Here is a 14,677-nt window from a genome sequence, read left to right as displayed (position 1 = left end):
ACACTGATAGTCGATTGTTGTAGGTAGGTTCCATGCCACAAAGAAAAACTGCACCTCTGACCTCTCAAATTCCAGTAGGCCAGCCGTCCTGTATCTTTGACGTGCGCAAACACAAATTCGATGGCACTCTTTATCGATCGCGTAGCCACACACTTCATCCCTGTTTACAATTCTATCGATATCTCACGTCCATGACTCTGTTCCACACATTGCATATGTTACATTTTTCTGTTTGAGATATCATCAACACATTGCCTCTGTTTCGCACAAAACATCTCTCTCACACCCACCCACATACGTACCTGCACCTAAAGAAGAAGTGCACGCAGGACGCACGTACTCACATCTCGTTCCCGGCCACACCCACGTGGGTACACGGTGCAGTTCGTTTCTGTACGAAAAGGCAGCCCACGTGATAATTTGATGCGTGTAGCGGTTGTTTACTCGAAGGAGGGTCGGGTACCACGCCTAGACGGAACAAAGTTCGACTTGACGCGTTAGCATTAAATAAAGTTATATATTCCTCAATGGCACGTACAGAATATAAAACAATTGCCATGGGGAAAATGGAAAAATGGGTTTGTCTCTCGTCACACCATCTCACACAAGGCGACTGTGGCCTCTCTCTCTCAGTGTTGGCCAGTGATCCGGCCGCATCCTGTCCGCCGGGGGAAAGGGAGGATTTTCATCGTCTCTCCGTTCGATGGTGTTCAGGCAGCACTTCCCGATCTGCGGTACCTGCCGTTCTCTCTAACCAAGCTCCGGCGCGGTAGGGCCTTCGCCACTTGCTCGTTGCCGCAGTATTGGTAGATCCCAGCTCCGGCGCCCTCCTAGTAACATCTTGACGACCCTCAAGTACAACTTCCTCCGTCCTTGCTCCACTGCCCATCTTCCCATGTTGCTGCATGTGGATCTTCTTTAGTTGTTTGCTTAAATCGTATCTCGGCCGGCGTACTTTCCATCTTGCAATCTCGTCCTCAAACCATTTTTGATAAACCACCATGTGCTATCTTTCCCTTATTACATGGAACATGCTTCTTTTTTGTCAGCGTATGTGTCTTCAACTCGTGTTATTGGGCAGTAATTGTTTCCTTTCGTCCTCCTTTTGCAAACAGGGCTATCCATTTTCACCTCATTGCTATTGCGACCTTTTGGTGAACTGCGCAAATCACTTTTTTCTAAAGAGTGTTTTGTGCAGTTCCGCCAAAATGTCACACGGGCAACATTTTTACATTTCTGTGGGACTGCGGAAAGGGAGATTGGTTTTGCTATCCTCCTCATCCAACTCCGTGCCTAATCTTCTCCAACAAGAAGTTAGTCCTAAAGAGAGATCTTAGAGGTGATCGGCTTCTATTTATGTGTGTTATGTTTCATCATCTAGTGCCACTATTATTGTAATCACACTGACTGGATATCTTTTCAAACAGGGATGGCCCGCTCGATTTTAGTGGAGCTGCACAAAATGATCGGATTTTGGTGTCCTTCATACACCTCTTTTTTGGCTACAGAGATGGGTGAAACTAGATGCCAAGCAATGGACATTGTGCCAAGGAAATGGAGCCATGCCTACGAACAACATCAATCAATTATATTTTTTTCTTTATTTGTACACCTTCTCACAACTTTGTCTTCAGTTGTGATGTGAATATTGGCTCTGATCTGCGAATCATTGAGATGCATTAGCCATGGTAGTTTCTTTTGTATTTGGTGGAATGTTGTAACGAGATAATCTCGAGGCAAGACACATGAATCCTAAGTTGAAACCTTTTTTTCCTGCGGGAACCAAAGTTGAAACCTTCATCGCATCACAGTACAATTTCATTAAAAATATGCATAAATATAAACAAATCCTGAAGGATTGATAGCAATGCCAGAAACAATTCAACTTCCTTTCGCCGACATGTTGGACATCCTTCATCCGGCTCCACCTGCCATGCAGCAATATTGAGTGCACAACACAACTTCAGGGAAAGATTCACCCCGGTCGTTGAGCTGCAGTAGTAATGACTAGTGAGCAGTCAAATCATAGAGCCCAACCTTCACCACAGTAAGTTGCTCGGACGAAGGAACCATCATTTCTCTGTTCCTTGAATCCGCTGGTACTCCCATATTCCCACAGTAATAAGTTGCTCAGGTGAATCAACCATCACTGTATCCGCTCACGTGTGATGACCACAGGAGCTATCCATTCAGATTGCAATTTAAAAAAAAAGTTCAAACCAATGCGGAAAACTTTCAAAAAAAAACTAATGCGGCACCTCGGGCCAACGCGGCCAGATCGCATTTTGCATGAGAAATTACACACCATGTTTGGTTGACATGTGGTCCCGTTCCAACATATCAGTGAGACGATGACGAGTCCTTTCTAGTACTAGTATTTCCGAATGGACGTGTAGGCCGGGGCGCCTCTTCGTGTACCGTGGCAAACAAGCAACCATCCACCGACTCTTCGCCGAGGAATGGTTGAGTTGAAGTTCATTTCATTGCTTGTTTTTTTTGCGGGTATTTCATTGCTTGTTATTTGTTATGTGATGAAAACTTTAGTATTTATAATGTATCCTCGTTGTCGATATGGGTTGATGACCTGTTGTATGTAATAAAATGATATGCCTGTGATAAACTTACTAAATTTATGAATGGCTTTCGAGTCGCTTCTCTGAGTGGTGCGACGAGGCAAAAAAATATTTTCCGAATACATAATTGTATGTATCCTCGTTGTCGATATTGGTTGATGACTTTTTGTATGTAATAAAATGCTATGCCTGTGATAAACTTACTAAATTTATGAATGGCTTTCGAGTCGCTTCTTTGAGTGAGTGGTGCGACGAGGCAAAAAAATATTTTCCGAATACATAATTGTACGTGCATTGCAACAGGTTATCGGATGAGGCCAATCAACAATAGTAGTACACTATTTGTACTAGCTTCACATGTTTCGCGCGTCGGGCAGGTGTTTTTACTGTAGCATTATGTTAATGTGTTCACTATACGTAAGCAGCACCTCGAATCCTCGATACTAGTACTCTATAGTAAGTACTAGGAGTAGTAGGGTGGCATGGGCCAGAACAAGCATTCGCGTCCAGGAGTACGGCACACGCCACCACCACGACATCCATCTGACACCATATTATTGCTTGGAGTCCATGCTAGAGCAATCTCTTCAACCTCATCGTTTCTCTAACTTCAGCCATCGCGCGGCGGGCGAGGTGGGGGTTTGCCGATAGTCGGTTTCCTCAACTGCGGTCCCACTTGTAAGGCCAACTCCAACGCACGACCCCAAACGGACCTCCGTTTTGCATGAACTCCAACGATAATTTTGACTAGAAAAGCTAGACCAAAGAAAACAAGAACCATAAGAATACATTTTACTACTCTAGAAGATATCCAACTTCCATAACTGCTCCTGTAAGTTGGATTAGTGCCTTCTCGATGCATTCATGGTTGATCTGTGGAGGCTCGATCTTGCGTGCTTCTTTCCTCTTTGAGTGTAAAGAAGTAGACGTTGCTTCCTCGCATCTAGTCTCATGTCTAGCCTCTAGTAGGAGTATCAACAAGTGCACTACTCTCATCTCTAGCCTCTATACTAGCTAAAAGTGCTAGAACATCTACTAAATAGCGCTCTATCAATATATCGATGTACTCTTCTTCCCAATACCAAAACTTGCATCCATTCTACTCCCTCCATTCCACAATAGTACCTGCCTTCTATTTGTCAAAATATAGATGTATCTAGACATGTTTTAGTATATAGGTACATCCATTTTTGGACAAATGGATAACAAGTATTTTGGAACGGAGGGAGTACACAATAAAAAAATTAAGTTAGCACAACTAGTCTAATCCGAGAGGACAACTGAAGATTCTGTCGGGTTCTTCCTCCTTTTTACGACACGTGCGACATCCAGCATCTAGGTCGTGTCATGCAAGAAAATAAAGTGGTAGTTGAAGCCACGTGATGTGCATCTTGGGTTAAACTGTAAATAGAATCTTACTACTCTTCAGTAACTCCTAAAGCAGCCACCGAAGATCTTTATTGGATTTGTTTTTCATCACCAGCATGTCGAAGTGAAAGATGTGCAGGTTCAGTGGGTCCTCTTGCGTCTTCACTGACATGCGGGACCGCATGTGAGCAAACAGATGATGGGCTCCGCGCGTCCGCTGGCTGGCTGAGAAGAGAGATAGAGGAGGGCTAAGCACGGACTCTAGGAAATTTGTTCTACTTAACCAGCACCTCGATATTCGCGTGTGCAAGTGGACCAAAGCACCAAAGGGAAGGGGGTGATGGGGAATGGGGAGAATCTTAGTCCGCAAAAAGAAAATGATCGTGCTGTTTGGAAGCCTCCAGAGCGGGAGTATATTAAGATAAATGTTGATGCTAGTTTTGTGCAGAGCTTGAGATCTGCTAGCATTGGGGTTGTCGCTAGGAATCATCTGGGAGAAGTCCTGGTGTCTTCTTGGGATTTTTTTCGAATGTGCTCCGGAGCGGAGGAGGCGGAACTTCGTGCGTGCCTCATTGGGCTGTACATTGGTATTTCTCTTAACAAACCAATTATCTTGGAAAGTGACTGCTCCTTTGCTGCATCTTTCCTAGCGAAAGAAACTGTTGACAGGTATCCTTATGTGGATCTAAAAATGTAAGCGATCACCGCCTCCAAGTTTATTGTTGATCTCAAGATTGTTAAGATTGATAGGCAGGCAAACAAGGCGGCGCATGAGATAGCAAATTTTAGTTTTGATACCATGTCCGATGGTATTCTGTGTAATTCGGTTCCGCCCTGTGTGGCTAATTATGTAATGAACGATTGTAAGACTATTGTTATTTGATCAATATATTGGTGGAGTTTGAAAAAAAAGATATTCGTGTGTGGTTGTTTCTAGAATAAAAAAAGGAGGTACCCCTGCTTATGTTACTCCCACTACGCCTAGCGTAAGGTTAGTAGGTGACCTTTGCGCTTGGCTCTTCGCCTCTTCCGGAAGTCGATGGTTCTACAGTAGTACTTCTGGCAATCTGACACCAAATGAATTGTTGCACGTCCACCGCTTGTAAGAAAAAGTTTATCCTCGTGTTGCGAGCCACCACGAACGCGTTGGCGAGGGAGAAGGCGTAATCAAGCATCTCCTCGTTCTACGAGTTGACGGGACACATCAAAGTTATTTAGTAGTACGTACTCTCTCCAGAAAAGGGCTGACCATCTCATTGCTACCATCCCGTGCTCCGTCGTTGAGTACATGCACTATTCACGTGCCATCGAGGAGAAAAAATATTGCGTAGGTGCCATCGAAGTGCACGACTCACTTACACGCTGCTTACCTGATTATCTCCATTTTCTTGCATGACACGTGCACCTTGATGCTAGATGTCTCGCATGTTGGGAAAAGGATGAACAAAGCTCTTGTAAAAGAAAAGAGTTGAAGAGCATAGATTCCCGACGACCGAGAAGGAGCAAGGAACCTGGCGATGGAGCGTCCGCAAGGAACCTTGCGTGTTTTCCCCTGTTTTTTGCCGCCTGCCCACCTATAAACAAATAAAAGAACATGAACTTTTTGCTAACCACTAGAAATGGTACATCAGGATGCTAAGTTGAAGATGTTTTATACTCCCTCCGTTCCCAAATATAAGTATTTTTAGAGATTTCAATAAGGGACTACATACGAAACAAAATGAGTGAATCTACACTCTAAAATATGTCTACATACATCAATATGTTGTAGTCTATTTGAAATGGCTAGAAAGACTTATATTTAGGAACGGAGGGAGTAGTTTATATTGAATTATTGATAACCACGCAACAAGCCACGCATGTACAGGATGCATGCAGCCACGCATGTACACAAGGCAACGCACTAACTCCATCCGATCCAACTCATGCACATACACAACGCACGTACACAACACGTGCATGCACACACGCTCGGCCGCAGAATGCACGTGAATAACACATGCATGCGCACACACTCGGCTGCATGGAGGCGTGCGCCATCTGTGGCGACGTCCGGTTCGTCGTGCTACGGCGAAGCTCGCACGCAACAGCGCCTACGCATCTCTTGCAGCACCTCTTTGCTGTCATTGCTCAACTACTAGTCGGAGACGAAGGCGACCGCAGCCTCGGCCTTAGAGCTAGAACCGATGGAAAAACACGCACGCTGCACGCACACGAGCACGTACGGAGTGCCCACGACGTGGTGGTGGTGCGTCCCCAGTCGCCTCTACTCCTTCTACGCACGTTGTCTATCAAGGCGTTTGCATGCTAATGATGATGTGGGTGAGATATTCTAGGACTCAGATGATGACGAGGAAAATTATGAGACACAAGGTGACATACACCGTCAAGGTGTACGGTCAAGGGGGTGCTAGTAAGTGCTTAGATGTGCTTAGAGCAAGTACAATAGAGTTGAGTCAGCGGGCTATAAGGAATAAACTAGTATATTTCTACTTAGTTGGAGGAAAGAGAAGAGGAGAGAGAAGGTAAGCGGGCTCTTCGTGAAGAGCCAACTCTAGCACGTGCTCCTAGGCACTTTGTGAGAACGAAAGGTGGGCCAAATAATAAAAAAGTAGTATACTCTTTTGATCTGCTATTGTACATGTTGACTATAAGATGGGCTCTAGATGACATGGCACTGGCTTATAGCCAGCAGCTGGCTATACTATTAACCATGCTCTTAGATGAGGTGCTAATTGCATTAAATGATTAGTAACTCAAGTCTTCAATGCATAGGTGCTTAATTTATTAGTGCCACATCATATTTTATGCCTACGTGGCATGCTTAGCAGCTATACATGGTGGAGCACTGGGAGAGGCCAAGGCTGGTCATAGTGGGGAGTAACTTATACTGTAACATATTACTATAAACCAGAAAGGAGGGAGTAGTCACATAGACTAGTGTCATATGCAGAGTATGGGAGCACATGATATTTCCCCGTCCGGACCGATCCCAAGTTGGCTTCTCACCTTCTTGGCCCAACAAAAACCTCTCCCCTCCTCCCGCGCGCGCTTCCCGCCCGACGCCAGCTGAGCCCGCCGCACCACATTGATGGCAAGTCAGGGCGACGCGACCTCTCACTGCTTCCGCCGTTGACGCGGCACGTCGACCGAGGGCACCGCCCGCTGCACGCCCGGCATTTCAGACTACACAGTGGAGAGTAACTTTAGAGCAAGTACTACAATTAGAGAACATAAGCAGGCTATAGGGATTTAAATATAGTATTTGTGCTTAGTTAAAGGATAGAGAAGAGGAGAGAGAAGAGAAGCGGATTGTAAACGTGTAGCCGGTTGTACTCCAACATACTTTGTGAGACAAAAGGTGGGGCCATTATTAATGATATAGCATTTATACTAAAGGGACTAATGGACGCCTTAATTAGTCCTCTCTTTTTTGAGACAAACCATGGTGGGGCTATTATTGACTTTTTTGAGCTATTATTGACTTGGACGTGGGGTTTGGGGGCCAAAGGCCTACTATTATACCCTAGCCGCCGCTGTATCATATGGTTTTGCACCATTCCAGATCTTAGCGCCGCCACACAATTATTCTCCAGCCCTCCTTACGGCGTGCACAGCGAGAAGGGACTTCAGTCCTGCGAACCCCGCCTTTCGTGATCATGTACGGGAGAGCGGCAATCAGGTTTTTGGGGAGCATGCTCCTGTGAGTGCTGCCAGCGATGACTTCCTCAACGACAGCCTTCTTCCCCAATGAGGGAGTTCCGGATTAGGGGGCGTCCGGATGACCATACTATGACCTTTGGCCGGACTCCCGGACTATGAAGATACAAGATTGAAGACTTGGTCCCGTGTCCGGATAGGACTTTCCTTGGCGTGGAAGGCAAGCTTGGCGATACGATATGTAGATCTCCTCCTCTTGTAACCGACTCTGTGTAACCCTAGCCCTCTCCGGTGTCTATATAAACCGAAGAGTTTTAGTTCGTAGGACGAACAATAATCATACCATAGGCTAGCTTCTAGGGTTTACCCTCTTTGATCTCGTGGTAGATCAACTCTTGTACTACCCATATCATCAATATTAATCAAGCAGGAGTAGGGTTTTACCTCCATCGAGAGGGCCTGAACCTGGGTAAAAACATCGTGTCCCTTGTCTCATGTTACCATCCGCCTAGACGCACAGTTCGGGACCCCCTACCCGAGATCAGCCGGTTTTGACACCGACATTGGTGCTTTCATTGAGAGTTCCGTTGTGCCGTCGCCATCAGGAAGGATGTCGCACCCCATCTTTAAAGACGACGCTGTTGCTAAAGGAGCTTTGGTTATCGGCCAAACTCTCCGGCTAGGCGGTTTTCTAATGACCGCCTGTTCAGCCGCCGCGCCAACGATGACCTCTCGGGTCATCGAAAGCAATCTCCATGTCAACTCGGAGCTCGTCGAGCAGTTAGATCCGATGGATCTCTCTTCCTTAAATGAGCTCTTGGATCGCATCGCGGCCCTGGGAGTCGCTACAGATTACAATCAGATTGGGCTTAAACTCGATCCGAGAGAGATTGACTCTCCCCAGGTCACCCACCACGTCGAAGTGGTGGAGGAACAATGCGGGGAATCTTCGCCCATCCTAAGGACCAGATATGTCCGAATTCCCGACCCCTCCAGGCCGGATACCCGCCGAGGGGAGGACGTCCTCAAGCCCCGAACCTAAAGTCAGGCAGCGGGCCGGATTCATTGGACAACATCCAAGGACACAAGCCTTCGTGTTCGGAAACTTCTCGGCCCCTGAGTCTCAGATTGGGCGAGGTTCCGGATTTAACTCCACCCGCCCACCCAAATATAAGGGATCTATCCCAAATTCGGCAAGAGCCAACAGAAACAGTACACCATTACTGGGCTAGATTCCTCCTGGTTATGAACAGGATAGAGGACTGCCGCGAGGAGGATGCAATTTCATTCTTCTGCAACAATTGTACAGACATCGGGATCCTCAACGCCATAAGTCGCCGTGAAATTACATGCTTCGCTGACTTGGCATCCATAGTACGAAAATACTGTGCGACGGAAAGCGTTCGGAAAACCGAAATAAAATTCTGGGACAATCCGGCTCCGAATACAATCCCAGTTCAAAATAAAAGGGCGCATTATCGCCAGGCACCTGGGCCAAACAACAAAAAACAAAAACCCTCTATAGGGTATGGAACCGTACTGAAGGGATGGCTCAATGGACCCTGTAAAATTCATAGTATAGAGGGTGTCACACCAACTCATAGCTTAGAGCATGTTGGATACTCCGGCAGGTGGCCAGAAGTGGCGAGGAGCTTCTAACTCCAGAATCTGCACAACATCACCCCAGGAATACCAGTACGGTATCAACAGTCTTCGAGACTTTCGCATCAAACAACATGCGGAAACGAACACTCCGCAGCCTTACCGAAGTCTACCAGGTAGCAACAATAAACCCATGGAGTGACACGGCTATTACCTTTAACGGCAGTGATGAACCTAAATTCCGAACAGCCCGAGCACCAGCCGCATTGGTCCTCAGTCTGACAGTGGACGGCATTCGGCTTACCAAGGTACTCATGGACGGCGGCAGCGGATTGAACCTCATCTATGAGGAAACACATCGAAAAATGGAAATAGACTGGAGCCGCATTAAGTGAAGCAACACAACCTTTAGAGGAATAATCCCTAGTCGGGAAGCGTGCTGTATAGGAAAAATCACACTGGATGTGGTGTTCGGCACGCCGGATAATTACAGATCCGAGGAGGTCACATTTCAAGTGGCCCCGTTCAGCAGCGGATACCACGCTCTAATAGGGCAAGAGGCATTCACAATTTTTCAAGCTATACCCCACTACGGGTACATGAAGCTTAAAATACCCGGACCCAACGAAATCATCACTCTCGCTAGTGACCCGGACATAGCACTCCGCGCCGAAAATAAGACAGCCGCACTGGCCCTTGAGGCATTGTCCGAAGCCCTAGCGGCCGAGGAACTAACTGCGCTGCACTCCATGGTGGACAGGGACGATGTGATACTCGACAAAAGATCCAAGTCAACCTCCTTTAAACCGGCAGATGAGATAGTCAAATTCCAAGTCCATCCAACGGACCCTACAAAAATGGCCTCCATCGGGGCACAATTAAACCCTGATGTAGACGCCGCACTACGAGAATTCCTACGCGAAAATTGGGACATCTTTGCCTGGCACCCTTCAGACATGCCAGGAATCCCACGCAGGCTGGCCGAGCACAGCCTGAACATCCTAAAAGGATTCAAGCCTGTTAAGTAGGCTCTTCGGTGTTTCTCTGAACCTAAGAGACAAGCCATGGGAGAGGAGCTAGCCAAACTACTGGAAGCCGGATTCATCAGAGATATAAAACATCCGGACTGGCTAGCAAACCTGGTGATGGTACCAAAGAAGGACAAATCCTGGCGCTTATGCGTCGATTTTAAAGACCTCAACCAGGCTTGCCCAAAGGATCCCTTCCCCCTCCCCCGCATTGATCAAATCATCGACGCTACTGCAGGACACGATTCATTGTGTTTCCTCGACGCATACTCTGGCTACCACCAAATTAAGATGGCAGAGCCAGACCAAGCCGCGATGGCATTTATCACCCCATACAGCCCATTCTGCTTCAACACAATGCCCTTCGGGCTCAAAAACACCGGCGCAACATATCAGCGCATGATCCAGACATGTCTGGCCAACCAGATCGGCAAAACAGTTGAAGCATACGTAGATGACGTGGTCGTCAAAACCAAGCATGTCGAAACTCTAGTAGACGAATTGAGGCTCACGTTCGATAACCTCCAAACATATGACATCAAGCTTAACCCGGAAAAATGCGTTTTCGGCGTACCAGCCGGAAAGCTCCTGGGCTTCATTGTATCCGGTAGAGGAATTGAAGCAAACCCAGCCAAGATCCGAGCTCTGTCACAATTGGACATTCCAAAGGACCTCAAACAAATACAAAAATTGATTGGATGCATGGCGGCTCTAAGCCGCTTCATCTCCCTCTTGGGAGAAAAAGAATTACCCCTTATCACCTCCTCCGGCGCACCAAACACTTCGAGTGGACGGATGCCGCCACGGCCGGCCTAGAAGAAATAAAATCCATATTGGCACAAATCCGGTCCTGGCTGCGCCTAACATCGGCGAACCAATGTTGTTATACATTGCGACAACTCATCAAGTTGTAAGCGTAGTGCTCGTCGTCGAACGTGAAACGGACAGACACAAATTCCCTGTCCAGAAACCAGTCTACTACGTGTCCACTGTCCTCACTCCATGCAAATCCCTGTACCCGCATTACCAAAAAATAGCGTACGCAGTGTTCATGGCGTCCCGGAAGCTACGACACTACTTTCAAGAGTGTTCAATAACAGTAGCCTCCGAAGTACCTCTTAATGATATTATAAACAACCGTGACGCGACGGGCCAGATTGCCAAATGGGCCATTGAGCTCCTCCCGTTCGACATATCCTATAAGCCACGGCGAGCTATCAAGTCGCAAGTTTTGGCCGACTTTGTCACCGAATGGACTGAAGCCGAACTCCCTAAAGAGTATGGCACATATTCCAACTAGATCATGCACTTCGATGGCTCCAAAATGCTAGCGGGTCTGGGGGCTAGCGTCGTTCTGACGTTCCCAACATGAGATACAGTTCAATATGTACTCCATATAATGTATACGGACTCCAACAATGCAGCCAAATACGAGGCCGTTCTACATGGTCTCCGGATGGCAGTCTCCATGGGCATTCAACGCCTAGAAGTGCGTGGGTATTTGAACCTCGCGATATTCCAAATAAATGGAGACTTTGATGCCAAAGATCCAAAAATGGCAGCTTATCGCAATGCCGTCCTAAAAATGTCAGCTCGGTTCGAAGGGCTCAAATTTCACCATATAGCCCGGGAAAACAATCAGGCAGCAGACGTCTTGGCACGCATCGGCGCAAAGCGCGATGCAGTCCCCCCCCAACATTTTCTTGGAAAGGCTATTCAAGCCATCCGTATAGTGGCAAGGGGAATCCGGAAATAACAATCCGGATCCAGCCGCACCACCTGACATCGAACATTCTGACATAACTGAAGGCTCTGCCAACGAGGTAACATCCTCAGCCCACATAATAATGGCAGTAATTTCCCCGTGGACAGAACCATTCTTAGCCTACTTAACTAGGCAGGAACTTCCCGAGGACCAAAATGAGGCACGCTGCATAGTGCAACGATCTAAAGCCTATAAAGTCCATGAAGGAGAGCTTTATAAGAAAAGCACCACTGGAGTCCTTCAAAGGTGTATCTCCGAAGAGGAAGGGCGGAACCTTCTGGCTGAAATTCATGCCAGAATCGATGGGCACCACGCCGCAGCCCGGGCCCTTGTAAGCAAGGCCTTCCGTACTGGATTTTATTGGCCGACGGCCCGGGCAGATGCTCAGGACTTAGTCCAACGATGCGTCGGTTGCCAATTATTTGCTAACCAAAGCCACATGCCACCTACCGCCCTCCAAACTATACCCATTACCTGGCCTTTTGCGGTCTAGGGACTTGACATGGTTGGACCCCTTAAAGGTGGAACCCACAAGCAAAAATACCTACTGGTCATGGTGGACAAGTTCACCAAATTGATAGAGGCCAAGCCTGTTAAGACGGCCGAATCCGGACCGGTGATAGACTTCATATCAAGGGTCGTACACCGTTACTGCGTCCCCCACAGCATCATCACTGACAACGGCACGAACTTTACGGTCGACGAGGTTAAACTCTGGTGCAAAAACATGGGCATCAAGCTCGACTACACTTTAGTCTGTCACCCACAAACTAACGGTCAAGTCGAGCGAGCAAATGGTCTAATCATGAGCGGCATCAAACCCAGATTAGTGCGATCCCTCAAGGAATCTAACACGCACTGGGTAGAAGATCTCGACTCTGTACTCTGGGGGCTGCGGACCACGCCGAAGCGCACTACCGGATTCACACCATTCTTTATGGTATATGGCGCAGAGGCAGTCCTGCCCTGCGACATAATTCATGACTCACCTCGCGTGCGCATGTACGAAGAAAGAGAAGCCGAGCTCGATCGGCAGGACAGTTTGGATGCATTGGAGGAGGAGCGCAACGTGGCAAAAGCCCGTTCCGCATTCTAGCAACAACAGGCTTGAAGATATCAAAGCAGAGAAGTACGGGCCAAAACCTACAATGTTGGCGAACTAGTTCTACGACTGCCGGACAAGAAAAAGGACAAACTCAAGCCCAAATAGGAAGGTCCCTTCATAATCGACCAAGTCCTAACTGGTGGAGCGTACTGTCTGCAAAATGCATCGGATAACCGACTCGAGCTGAACCCATGGAACGCAGCACGCCTACGAAGATTCTACGCCTAGCGCCGGACTCTATGTTTGTCTCCTTCCTCTATCTATTTTCATGCATTAGCTGCCTTATATTTCTATCCTTCTCCCTCCTTTTTTCTTACAAGCCTTTAAGGGCTCGCTTGCGCATTGTTCGCACATAATTGACGCGCTACCCGCGCTCATCATACCTGGGGGTTTTTATGAGAAGCTTGTATATACGGGCCTCATGCCCAACACATGTGTCACACTTCCGCATGTACCTTTTATTTACCATTATATGCATCGATATGACTTAAGTTTTGGCCAAGATGGGTTGCCTGGCTCCTGTGTTTACCTCTTCATTCCCGATTGTTCGGCTAGGTGGTAAAGGGAGCACCTCTGCGATTGTTACTGCCGGGTTAGCCGGATGTGTACCTCGGACTAGGTGAAGCCGAAGGCTAGCGTTCTTAAGGGAATATTCGGTCGGTGAACTAAAAGATGATTTTTCACTTGTTTATTTATCCGCCCCCAGATGCTTTTCTTCTTTTTTTTCACAGTCCGGACATGCACTTTAGGGCATGCCTCCCAGGAAAGGAACCCCTAACGGAACTATTCTCCCTGGAAGATGTTTCTTACTAACCATGTAATATGACAGAACTAGTTGGGTACTTGTCTGCTAAAGCACTAATGACCCCTACGCCTGGTCTCCACGCATGCCCCGGTTCTTACATAATCGAGATGGTATTCGGACACACTCCGAACTATTGGGTCCAGAGGTTGAAGCGAAAAGGTCCGCAATGACAAATGATCTACAATTCGGCTAGAAGGCATTTTACATGTCATTTTAAATTACATAGTCAATTTGACTGGGTATATTCTTCTTCAATACCATCCAACAGGCTGCCCAATTTACAGTCCTGTTGGGAATACTTGGCAGCCAGCTCTACCTGGCCATACACTAAACTGACAGGGATCTCCTTCCCATCGGGCCCCACAGGTCCGACCTCGGCCATGTGGTTCGGGTCTGCCTTCGTGTACCGCGTCTTCACAATGGACCAGGCCTCCCTGGCGCCTTGACGACAGGCCGATATCTTCCATAATCGGAAGCACCGCCGCGCTCCCTTTAGCTTCTCTGCAAGCTCTCCAAGGCCTTCAGGCATGGAGACGGATGGCCACAAAGCCTGGACGACGCCTTGCATCGCCGGCCGAACTCGTTCGTGCAGTTGCGACAGCTCGAGAAGAAGGTCACCCGTAGAACCGGGCATTTCCTCCACAGGACGACCTGTCAACATACCTACAGACATAACTCTGTCAATCGACTTCCTCGCCGAACTCTTTTTTCGAAGGTTCGTTCAAGCACTTACTAAAAATGCCGCGTCGAAGCCGCCGATTCTCCTTTAGG

This window comes from Triticum dicoccoides, chromosome 7B (assembly GCF_002162155.2).
Source record: "Triticum dicoccoides isolate Atlit2015 ecotype Zavitan chromosome 7B, WEW_v2.0, whole genome shotgun sequence".
NCBI lineage: Eukaryota > Viridiplantae > Streptophyta > Magnoliopsida > Poales > Poaceae > Triticum > Triticum dicoccoides.
The sequence above is the reverse complement of the archived record's forward strand: the minus strand, read 5'-3'. Positions refer to the sequence as shown.